Consider the following 12879-nt stretch of genomic DNA (forward strand, 5'->3'; position numbering starts at 1 on the left):
GTTGCAAAAGCTTAGGAATCTAAAACTAATTCATTTAACTTTCTAAGTAAAAGAGCATACAAGGCAGCATGGGGCAAGGAGGAGTTGAGAATGGGGAGGGGCAGGGAAGAAAAGAACAGTCACAGAAAAATTTTGGGGGAAAATCGGTAAATTATATGCACAGCAATGTTCCCTCCTATTTTTTGGGGTGTGCAGCTCCTTTAAGGGGCTGCATGGCCCAATCAAACTTCTGCGCACGTGTGGTTTTTCCATTGAGAAACCGGCAAGCGGCCATGCAGCTAAATGGGAACATTGATGCACAGGTAGAAAAAATAATCAAAAGGCTAATGAAATGTTGGCCTTTATCTCAAGGGGGCTGGAATATAAAGGGGAGCAAGTTATGCTTCCATTGTACAGAGCCTGTCTGGAGCACTGTATTCAGGTTTGGGCACCGAATCTCAGGAAAGATATTTTGGCCTTGGAGGGGGTGCAGTGCAGATTCACCAGAATTATACCAGGGCTTAAAGGGTTAAATTATGAGGCCAGGTTGCATAAACATGGGGTGTATTCCTTTGAGTTTAAAAGGTTAAGGGGTGATCTAATTGAGGTATTTAAAAATATAAAAATAATTTGATACAGAAAAGCTATTTCATCTGGTGGGTGAGTCCTGAATAAGGGGACTTGATCTTAAAATTAGAGCTAGGCCATTCAGGAGTTAAATCAGGAAGCACTTTTTCCACACACAGGGCAGTGGAAATGTGGAATTCTCTCCCCTAAAGGCTGTGGATGTTGGGTCAATTGAAATTTTCAGGACTGAGATCGACAGATTTTTATTAGGTATGGGTATCAAGGGACATTGATCGAAGGGTGCTAAATGGAGTTGAGGTACAGATCAGCCATTTTCTAATTGAAATGATAGAACAGGCTCGAGGGGCTGAATGGCCTATACCTGTTCCTATTCTGTCTTTAGATGGCTCCATGTAAACAGTGTTAAAGTGCACATCCATTTCTGCAAAACAACATAGATTATCAACAGTGAAACCTAAAAAAATAGCCCTTTAAAAACCCATGGACTTCAAGGCTGTTTTTTAAATTTCAGTTTAAATAAATACCTCAAAGGTGTTTTTGTGACCTTTTTGTAACAACTATGACTCCTAAAGATAGCCTTTGGATGGTGGACTTGTGACACCAAATGCCCAGTCTTGGTCAGTTTTTTCAACAGATCTGTGAGAAGAACTGTTTTGTATTATTTTGTTTGTAGTTTGTACAATAATTCATCATTTTCTTCAATAATGTAGATATTGCCTCAGTCTGTTCTAATGGTTTGTCTCTGTGGGCTAGATATTGCAAAAGACATTGCAGTAACCATTGGCTATTGCAACATTGTAACAATGCTGCACTGAACAATTACAAAATAGCATTGTGCTGCTTAATATCATCAAGCCTAATTATTTGATCAAACTGTCAAAATGATGGAGCCATTATAGTGGTTAAAAAGCAACAGTAGATATGGAGAGAGATAAATTACTGTTCATAAATAATTAACAGACATTTCATAGGAAGCTGCTGAGCACCCCTAGTTGGTCCAATTTGTGATGCACTAATTGGTGCTCTTCTAAATTTTAAAAGAAGCACTTTAGTTGCCTTACATGTTAAAGACATAATGACAGAAAAATTAAATTCACAGAATTCAGTTGTTTAACCCACACTAGATATGAACATATGAAAATAAACGTCAAACTTTTGGGTTACTTCCTCAACATTTATTGCATATTTTTGTTTTGTGTGTGCACAAGCAGATGCCCCATGGCATTGTTCGCAGTGAGTCGGAGGATATGTTTTATAACAATATGGGTATTACCAACAAGGTGTGACGGGGAAAATGTTACAGGTAAGTTGATGAATATAAGTTCTTTTACACAGTGGCGAAGTTGAGAGAGACCTCAGAACCTTGCTCCATAGCTCCACTGACCAGAGTGGTTATAGGCAACTGTTTACATACGGGAATTCCATTCTAAATGCTCACAGGGAATTTCAATGTTAAATGTTGACATAAAAGTGTGACCAAAAATCGGGACATATGTCAGATTTTAAGTTGTATACTAGCTAATCTCCCATGGGGGGTTGGGGCGGTTTCCGCTTTGGGCGCAATCGGCGATCTGGGCGCAAATTGCGCCCAAAATTGCGCTAATTTTGAGAAGTTTTTTTCTCAAGTTTCCGCTCTTTGGCAATTTGGGTAGCAAAGTTGTAAAGTGGGTTGGAGCAGATGAGTTTCTTTGCAATACAAACTGAGGAGCTGGGAGATGTAAAACTGAAACACTACAGTATCGCCAGTGAAGAAAAAAATTAAAGTTCCAATGAAAAAAGATTTGCAGCCACTGGTGGCCTAGGGAGGTATTTACATGAGAGTTTCCTGAGTTAGCTCATTGGCATACCCAGTGGAGTGGTGTAAAATAGGTATAAGTACCTACAGTGCATGGAAACTGCAGTAAAATGCCCATTATACACCACCTGATTTTCGTTTCCAAGGCAGTTTCCATTAGAAATGTGGTCATAAAGGTTTAAAATGGAAATATAAAAATAAGGACAGATGTATAACTTTAAAATGATGACTGAATTAAGTTTGCATGCTCTGGTCCAATTATCACTGTTGGATAATTCCTTCCTTTTCCTTTTAAATAGATTCGTACAACTAGAGACAGTAATATGTTTGATAATTCATTTCATTTATTAGTGACAAAACATTAATCTTAAACACCCTAACCAACCATACAGTGTAGTGCACCTCAGCCCTGTGTAAGGGTTTGGGGGCTTCTTTAAACTGGTTTAAAGTAATTTTCCTGGTCTTGCAGGACCAATTCCAATAAAACCAATTTTATTACAGCGGTTACGAATCGCTACCCCTCCTTTAGTTCTGAGCGGAGGAACTTATAATTAATGATATTAAAACGGAACAAGTGGTTTGGATGAGAGAAAAAAATCAAGTTTTATTACCTAAATAAACTACAATCAAAATATCAAACTATCCCACACGCACACAGTAATTACAGTAAAACTATATAACAGGGGGTTGCAGACGGCGAAAACGAGGGATACAATGGCTACAATGTTATTTAAACAATCTTAGCAATACCCTTAAATCACCACCCCAAACTCCTGCTAGGTTGCCTTGTTGAAGAGTCAGAACACCCTGCTCACCTGTGGTCCAGCGAAGTAAAAGAGCGAGATAGATTCTCAGCCGTTATCTTTATACCTGGTGAGGCCCCTGCCGTTCTGCCTTGCAAGGGCTGTGTGCAAAATTCCCCACCCAAAAGGGTCCAATACACAAGAGAAAGCTGTGATTGGCTAACTCAAAGTGGTTAGACTGGGTTAATGTGACTTCTGGAGCTCCCTGGGCTGAAACAAAAGAATGCAACAGCCCTATTGTCCAGTGCTGGGTGATTTAAAACCCATTCAATTGTTAAACGTTTCCCATTCAAGGTACAAAAGTCTCTTCTGCAGTTTAGATGTATCCACTCGATATACAAACAAATGCTAATAGCATTCGATTGCTTTGTAAACAAAGCATTGTCCTTTGTCTTCATTGAACCTTACTCCCAGACACAGAAAGCTGCATTCCAAGCCCCTTTGTCTTCGGCCATGTGGTGCGACAGCCATTTTTATCCCTGGAAATTTAAAAGCACAACGCCCAGGGATTCTTTAATCAAAAAAATTGATCTTCAGAACTGTAAATTATTGCGAATTCTTACACCTGTGTCCAAAAACTTACTGTGTGTAGATTTAATAAGAAATCGTGAAGAAGGTGGCCATCAACTGGTCCAGGCAGCGCGCGGTTGAGGGGACCATCCGTCCCGATGGCCTGTCTCTCCTCCGTGGTTATGTCCGCGCCCGGGTGTCCCTGGAGAGGAAGCACGAAGTGCATAATCAATCCGGCCAACAACACCACAATTTGAGGTTTGTTCCCCAGTTTTCATTTACTGACCCAAATTGGACCTTTTTTGTTGAAAGGGGTACTTTTGTTTACTCGATTCTGATTGGTGACACCAGTCACCCCCACGGACCAATCAAAACAGGAAGGCCTGATCACCATAGAAACATGCATAACTGAACAACATTGAGTATTAAGACTAAAAGGAGTCAATCCCTGAGCTGTATTCAAAGAAGCCTATAGATGGCAAAGCTGTGGTCCCAATCAACAGATGAACTGGTGAGATTTTCAGCAGATGACATCATCCCACCAATCTTGCCTCTTTCTGCGATGTCTGCACCGAAGGGAATGGATGAAAGAAGCACTTGCCCCCACTCCTGGTGGAAATTTGAATGTGCCAGAAAAGGGGTGGAGACCCAATGGGCCCTGCCCATATCCTCCCCGTTGCATAGATTACATGGTTCTGCATTGCAAAGGCCCAGGAATTTCAGGGTGGTAGATTTTAACTGTCGGGAGGGGAGCTCTGTGAAAGTTTTGTCACACCTATGTGCAGGACAATTGGGAGTTCCAGGCAGGTAGGAGTCAGACAATGTAAACCGGGCACTGCCTAACTGGAACCCACATCACTGCTACCACTCCGAGTCCATTAACTCCAGCCTGTAAGTCACATGATTAATGTTTTCCTTTGTACAGGGTAATTATCCCACTAGGATGTTCAACATGTGGCAACTCTTACAGACAACACCTTAGGGAAAGAGGTAATTATCCAAACTAAAAACAAATATGTGGAGGAAGTTTTCTCTCTCAGCATGTTGCTCCACAGCTGTCCTGATCCTGAGAAGCTAACGTGTGCTACTCCACTACCCACAGGCATCGAGACATCTCCTAGGCCTCAACAGACCTCAAAGCCTGATCCAACCCCAAGTATACTTAAACATTTTTTTTTAAGAGGTTGGTATAGTATAGACCTTTTTCTCTAATAAGGGTATGCATTTTGGAGTCAGAAGATTTTATTTTTTGTTGAAGCAGCAATTCTAAATACCTTGCACCGCCTTGGCCCCCAATTATGTATAGACTGTAGATACTGTTTGTTTCTAGATCTGTATTTTCCTGGTATGTAATTGTTGGGTGAAAATAAATTCACATCTAATCTGTGGTAAAGTAAAAGGTGCAGTTTATTGAAAACAGAGCTCTGGGAGAAGCGTCTCGGACCCTGCGGTCTGTGCGAGCACCTTCTCCCCGATCAACAAAATTCACAAGCTTATATACAGTACAAGACAGCACACCGATAGCCATTATTACATTACTTATTCCTTGGCCAATCCGGCCCAATTATATTCCTTCAAAAACAACCTAATTATAACTTTACATCGTTAGCTAAGCCCCTTCTTTCAGTTCTGTCTTTTATCCAGTTATCTGGATTGCAGGGTCCATTCTTGCTTCATCGTGGCTTCGGCCGATCTGAGTCAGTGACTCGTGATTGGACATGGCTCAAAGGTTAATCAAATATACCTTACATACATCCGCGTGACAGTTGTTACTTCGTAACCTGATTGTTCTGCAAATGTTAACCTTGTTATTGCAGCTTCTCATCTCTCCACATGCTTAATCACTTTTGTAGTTCAGTTTCTGACCATCTGTTCCATTTGTGGTTTCAACCGAAACTAGGTTGTCATGCTGTGTCGTTTGACTGCAACATTCAACTGGCTCAAATTCCAACCCTTCAATCCCTCCTGTTGGTCCCGGTACAAATTTAGATTTTGCCCCGGGATACCAACTTCCAATGCCGTTTCTTGCCATCCACCGGCTAGTCACCCTGTATTGAGGGTTGGGCTCAATTGTCCTGAGCTCATCCTTCGTTGATCATCATGTGACTCTTTACATGTGAGACTCGTCGTCTTTTGTTGCTTGTAGTTCGTCTGTCGTTGATAGCAGGGGTTTTATCGCATCTCCAGATGCTACTGGAATGCCGGCGAGTGCCAATTTACAACATACTTTCAAAATTGTTATCATAACACAACATATTGTCATCACTACAACAACAATTATAAATCCAGGTATCAAATACGATCCCCATGATCCTCCGAAGAGCCAGTCCAACCAACCTTCCCCTGAGGTTTGGTGTAATTTCTTTACTTCCTTTTGTATATGTTCGGCCAAATTGGTTATATTCTCTGAGCTATCTGGTATGTAGGTGCAGCACTCAGCGCCGATCATTGCGCATGTGCCACCTTCTTTAGCTAGGAGATAATCAAGGGCCATCCTATTCTGGAGAGCTATTGTTCTCATAGCCACCATTTCTGCACTTATTTCAGACAGGGCTTCAGCTGTGTCATTAGCTACTTTCTCTAATACCGATGCTATGAGTCGAATTTCCTTTATTGCCCTAGCCGTCCCATACCCGGGGAATAAAATAGCGAAGAACCGCTCTGTTTCTGTAATTGCCCTTTTGGATCGATAATGGTGATGATCTGCTAGGGAGGGCAAGTGATGGATGTATGGCACCACATATCCCAAATAGCAGGACCCGGTCCAATTTCGTGGAAGCCATGGGTATGCCTTATGCCCACAAATAAAATAGGTCCCGTTATGGGCAGTTAGGTTCATATTCGTTGCGACTTTGGAAAAGCCGGACTCGCCGTCACTCCCTGTGATTCCGTTCCATTTCCCCCCACTAGTGAGGTTTGTTAAACCAGTTGTGTTAAACCACCAAACTTCTAAGGGTGAACCTTGTTCGAGTGTTGTCCAATTATGTTTACAACTACTGTTTCCTGCTTCCAGATTCCCCTCTGCTTACATTCCTTATCCAACATATCGCCCCAACGGGTCTTCCTACCCCAGTTGTGTTTGCGAGGATAAGGTACGGTGGCTTTTTGCTTATATTATACACTGGTTTGTACCATCCTTCAAACATGTTTAAGGGATATCCTGCACTCCTGAACTGTACTCTTTGTTCCTCCCGTTTTCTGCTCTGGGTGTTGTTACCATTAGCACTACTGCTTGTATTGTTTCTACTAACTAACCATTCTGCCATTTGAATTACGTTCAATGGTATTGGTCTAAGAGGGATTCCCCCGTTGGAGTGGATTGGGATATGGCTACATACCCAACACGCACTTTCTCCCTTGTCCCTTACATACACATAACTCATATACAAAAACGTATTAACATGTAACTCTCGCTTTTCCCGTGCCGGGTGGCATGTCACTCCGGTCAACGCCACACATATTCCACAAAACAATACTATAGTCAAATACATTTTAAAGACGTATTAACAATTTTCCAAAGGGTTATTGAGATTGATTGCAGGTATCACCTGTTAAATATACAAATATGCATTTTAGTCCTTGTAGACCTTCAGTTGAGTCCAGTGTTTCCACCGCCCCATCCCCTTTATATCTATATATATGCACAAGTAGCTCCACTAATAAGGACTTCAGTTAAAGCAGCTGCATGTCCATGCTCATCTTCCGAGGCGATTAACAGGTCATCCACGTATTGCAACACAGTGCTGCGATACGGGTTGAGGTTCACTGTTTCTAACAGTGAACTCATTACCCGGTGGAATACCGCCGGGCTGTTATGGAACCCCTGAGGTAGCCTAGTCCATGTATACTGTCTTTCCCCGACCGTAAAGGCAAACTTATTCTGGGATTCCTGGTCTAAAGGTAAAGACCAGAATCCATTAGCTATGTCCAAAACTGTAAAAATCTTGTGCTCCGAGTTCAAGGCATTTAAGATTGTGGATGGGCTGGCCACTATTGGGTGCAATTTGGGCGTTACCTTGTTTAATTCAGTATAATCAATAGTCAGTCGGAATGATTTATCCGGTTTGGTGACTGGCCATACGGGCGAGTTGGTCGTGCTTTCGGTAATCCTAATTATGCCCCTTTCTTCCAGATCACGCACTATTTCTTGTACCGCTTCCCGTGCTTCTGGTTTAATAGGGTATTGCTTATGGGGCTTGTGTTCCGGACCTGGAACCATGATTGGCTCCGTTTTTACCCGTCCGGTGTCCTGTTTTGTCTTAGCCCAAACCCCTTTCATAATTTTGCATATGGTCCTGTATGGTTTTCGTTCTAGTTCCCAATCCCTGCTCAAAGATGCTGCACTCCCTACCCTAGCCAAATTGGTGCATGGTTTATCTATACTGACCTTGGACCCATCTCCTTTGGACCAAACAATTTTACTTTGCGCGGAGTCCACCAATATATTAAATTCTTTTAGCAAGTCTATTCCTAATATGGTACCTTCGTTATTTGGACACACATAAAATTGGGCGGGGAGGAGTTTTCCTGTTATCTCTAAAACTTGTACTTCACTTTTATAAGCCTTAATTTTTATACCCCCTAATCCTACTATATATATATACTCCTTGGTTGTCGAAAGGGGCAAATCAGTCAAGGATGCTGATGCTCCTGTGTCAACTAACGTTTCACACGGTTGGCCCCCTAATAATGCTGCTACATAGACTCGGTTATCCGAGCCTCCTGTTTAATTTTTACACCTCCCTTTTCGGTGTGTTCAGATTCCTTTGCATCTATCTGACATGCCCATTGAACTGCGAGATCATACGTAGGGGTGGCTACTACCCCCATTTTTAGGATGGCTTGGTGTGCCAATGAGAGTCCATCCTTAAACATCTGGATGAAGGGCTGGTCTGTTCGTTGTGGGTTTGCTTGCCCTGACGATTCGCAATAGGTGTCAAACAATCGTTCTCCATAATCACTACTAGATTCTCCCTTTCTTTGCTTTACTGATTGGATTTTTCCCCAGTTTATAGTAGGGGCCCCAAGTGCCGTTTCTAATGCGATCTTAAAGGGCCCGTATGCTGCCCGTTGTGCCGCCAGTGCGGCACTCGCAGGTACTGCATCCGCCCACGCTCCATCTTGCATGCCTGCAGTGGGGTTTACATTTCTCCATTTGTCGGCTGGGCATTTCGCCCTAACTAACTGGTGGATGTCTCGAGGGTGTAAATCATGGATTTCCCACATTTCCTCTAAATTCCTCCAGAACTCTGAGTTCTGACTATGGGGTTTAAGGGTTCCTAAATCTTTAAGAATGGCTTGTTTTTCAAGAGGTGAGAAACCTGATATCGATTTTGAGCTGGCACTGGGTGTCATATTACGGGTGCCATCGGCACTACCGGAATATCACTTTCGTCTCCAGGTGGAGCCGAGGCGTACGGCGGGGGTTTTTCTTTATCCCATTCGTCTCTTTTTCCCTTGCCTGTCAATTCCATCGTTTCTACTAAAGTTTCTAATTCTGCTATTCTCATTTCTTGTTCTTCTATCGTACTGGTGTGTGTCTTAACCCTTTTTGTTAACATTACTTACTGATGTATTAAAATTACTCCTGCTTTCTTAGTTTTCTTTTGTTTCTGCTTTTCCCACCACTCCCGTTGTGTTATTGGTTTTTCTAGTGGATCCCACCCATCTTTCTTCATTTTATTGATCAAACCCTTTTGGTCGTCAGCATAGAGCCGACTCATCGATCCTGGCGGACCCCAGTCTGGGCCTCTGCCTTCCACCATAATGTATTAATTCTTGTTACTAGTTTACCGCGTCCCGGTCCCCCCTAATAACTCATTCTCAGAGGTCTACCTATCGTCCACCACTAGTGATGGCGGTCCTGACTTGTAACTATCTCGCTGTCAGAGGTGATTATTTCACTTGCAGCCATTAATACATTAATACAATATGTCGCGTAATGCAATACAACAGATCCCGCAACGCAACGCAGCAGAGAGACTTTTAGTCTGTCTCGGATTCCCAACGAACTCTGGCCTTCACGTGGGGCCCAGTCGCCCTCTTAATTCCGGCTCAGTATGGGTCTTCGAGACATTTACATTCCGAAATAACACATCAGGTTTCAATCAACTTAACCACTATTTAAACTGCATCTCTCACCCGTCACGGATCTTAGATTCTTTCGACACTGCGTCGCTGTCACACCGCCCTTCCGAGTGATCCAATTTCTGGACGGTCAAAGATCTGACTACTCACCCCGCCCACTGGTGCAGGCGGTCTCCCAGCTCTGCAGTACCCTGCTCGCAGCGCCAATTTGTTGGGTGAAAATAAATTCACATCTAATCTGTGGTAAAGTAAAAGGTGCAGTTTATTGAAAACAGAGCTCTGGGAGAAGCGTCTCAGACCCTGCGGTCTGTGCGAGCACCTTCTCCCCGATCAACAAAATTCACAAGCTTATATACAGTACAAGACAGCACACCGATAGCCGTTATTACATTACTTATTCCTTGGCCAATCCGGCCCAATTATATTCCTTCAAAAACAACCTAATTATAACTTTACATCGTTAGCTAAGCCCCTTCTTTCAGTTCTGTCTTTTATCTAAGTTTGTCCAGTTATCTGGATCGCAGGGTCCATTCTTGCTTCATCGTGGCTTCGGCCGATCTGAGTCAGTGACTCGTGATTGGACATGGCTCAAAGGTTAATCAAATATACCTTACATACATCCGCGTGACAGTTGTTACTTCGTAACCTGATTGTTCTGCAAATGTTAACCTTGTTATTGCAGCTTCTTATATCTCCACATGTTTAATCACTTTTGTAGTTCAGTTTCTGACCATCTGTTCCATTTGTGGTTTCAACTAGTTTCAACCGAAACTAGGTTGTCATGCTGTGTCGTTTGACTGCAACATTCAACTGGCTCAAATCCCACCCTTCAGTAATAAATGATCCTTTTTTTTATAAAGCCATGGTTTATGCCTGAGGCTTCTTATTAGGACAAAGGCCCCACCAAATTAAATATAAAATTTCAATTGTGTGGAGATAAAAAGGCATTTTTCCAAATTAATTAAAGAATTACATGGTGCCTTTTGTCCCTACACATCTCGTAGATCAGTCATCGAGCCACGAGTTGCAAAATTTATATAAAACTAATTTTAAAAATGGATCATTCTCTCAGTCTACAAAAATCCCTGTTTCTGATCAGATTCTAGATCTGTAAAAGCTATAGTATTAGATTTAATTGCTCAAGAGTTACCTTTCTTCCATTATGACATGATAACATATTACATCAGGTGTGTGGTATCCTGGATACACAAGCTGAGGAGGAGTTCAGTGAAAGGAAGAGACAGATTGTGATTATTGTTAATGTTCATTTGAAATACTTTAAATATTTTTATATTAATTGGCAAATTGAAAGCACAATCAGAAAAATTAGAAATGATTAGCCTCTAGATAACCCGCAGTACCCAACAAGTGATTAGGGATGAGGGAGATAAGTTGCCTGAACTGCCATTATCTCACTAGACTATGTCTCACAATATTTCTTTCCCACAGAAAAGCAGAGAAACAGCAAACTCCTCATTGTGAGTCGTTGAGTGAAAAAACAAAGATCAGTTAATGTTGCTTTTGTGGTTATGTGTGCACATTTTCTAAATAAAGCTCTCACAGCGATGCTCACAAACATTGCCATAGCAACTCTAACTAATCACAGCAAGGTCATAGATTTTTGTTTAAATGGGAACATCTTTCGATATTTCTTACAGAAGGAAGGTGAAAAAGTGTGTGAGTGAGGATAAGCAAAAAGGCAGAGGAGACGGAAAGAATTGGATGGTGAGACACAATCAGGGAAACAGTCACAGTAAGAGAGAAATATTTGTTTTATTAACTCTTGTCCATGAGCAACTATAGGAAATTGACTAGTCTATGACAAATCTTGCTTTTCCTTATGTTATTAGTGTATACCCAACCAGTAAATTTTAATGTTACTAAGAATGATGTTACCAGTAATACCTTGTTTTATTTGATCTCAGCTCAGTGGGCCTATATATACTGCAAGTTTAGTGTTGCTGCAATGTGATTTCTGTTTTATGCCAATGTTAAACTACACTGTAAAGCAGGAGTCAGAGTCCAAGCCTCCAGAGAGAAATGACGAGATCCCCGCCCCGCCCCCCGGATAATGCAATGTCTCACGTGTTGGAACGGCTGACATTAACGTGAGTGCTTTTGAAAGCAGTGATTCTATGCTTTCAGAACATATTCCTGGAGGCACATCTAAGGTTGGGTGAATTTTCTTCCGCACACGGATACATCCGGTCTCCATCCAAAATAGGTCAGAGACATTTGTACGATGCCCACAACATTTTTGGTACTACTTTGAGGAGTTGTTTTGCTGTGGCACGAAAGTGCTGGAAGGCACAGATTTAAATTTTTCTGCTTTGGCCTTTTAAATTTTACTGGGGCCCACTTCAAACCAGAATAAGGTCCCAGCAATCCAGTACTCCTGCTTCTGCATACATAGCATTAGGGTCAACAAGGTGGAACTGGTGAGATTTCCAGCAGATGACATCATCCCACCAATCATTCCTCTTTCTGCGATGTCTGCACCGAAGGGAACGGATAAAAGAAGCACTTGCCCCCACTTCTGGTGGAAATTTGAATGTGCCAGAAAAGGGTAGAGACCCAATGGGCCCTCCCCGCTGCCCAGATTACATGGTCCTGCATTGCAAAGGCCCAGGAATTTCAGGGTTGTAGATTTTAACTGCTGGGAGGGGAGCTCTGTGAAAGCTTTGTCACACCCATGTGCAGAAATCTCTTCTGGGCAGGACAATTGGGAGTTCCAGGCAGGTAGGAGTCAGACAATGTAAACAGGGCACTGCCTAACTGGAACCCACATCACTGCACACTCTGAGTCCAGTAACTGCAGCCTGCAAATCATATGATTAATGTTTTCCTTTGTACAGGGTAATTATCCCACTAGGATGTTCAACAAGTGCCATCTATTTTAAAGACAACACCTTAAGGAAAGAGGCAGTCTATCCAAACTATTTGTGTTTAACAAAAAGTCAGTAAGTTAAATGTGAACTAAGCAGTATTATGCACCCTTCATCACTTCCAGTTAATTTGCAGATACCACACACAGGTACCCCAAGGTCACATAGGCACATGAAAGACTTCCCAGTGCGGCATCGGCAGCGGGTGGAGGCGGAGCTGAGCGGCAGAGCG

The 12879-nt window shown here is 42.3% G+C and overlaps 1 pseudogene; it reads right to left on the reverse strand.

Annotated features, from left to right (window-relative positions):
• Positions 1-5046: 5046 nt before the first annotated feature.
• Positions 5047-7287, reverse strand: LOC147117468 (syncytin-2-like; annotated as a pseudogene).
• Between the last annotated feature and the right edge of the window lie 5592 nt (positions 7288-12879).

Source organism: Somniosus microcephalus, chromosome 5 (assembly GCF_052327205.1).
Source record: "Somniosus microcephalus isolate GS21.2 chromosome 5, FLI_Smic_1.0, whole genome shotgun sequence".
Classification (NCBI taxonomy): domain Eukaryota; kingdom Metazoa; phylum Chordata; class Chondrichthyes; order Squaliformes; family Somniosidae; genus Somniosus; species Somniosus microcephalus.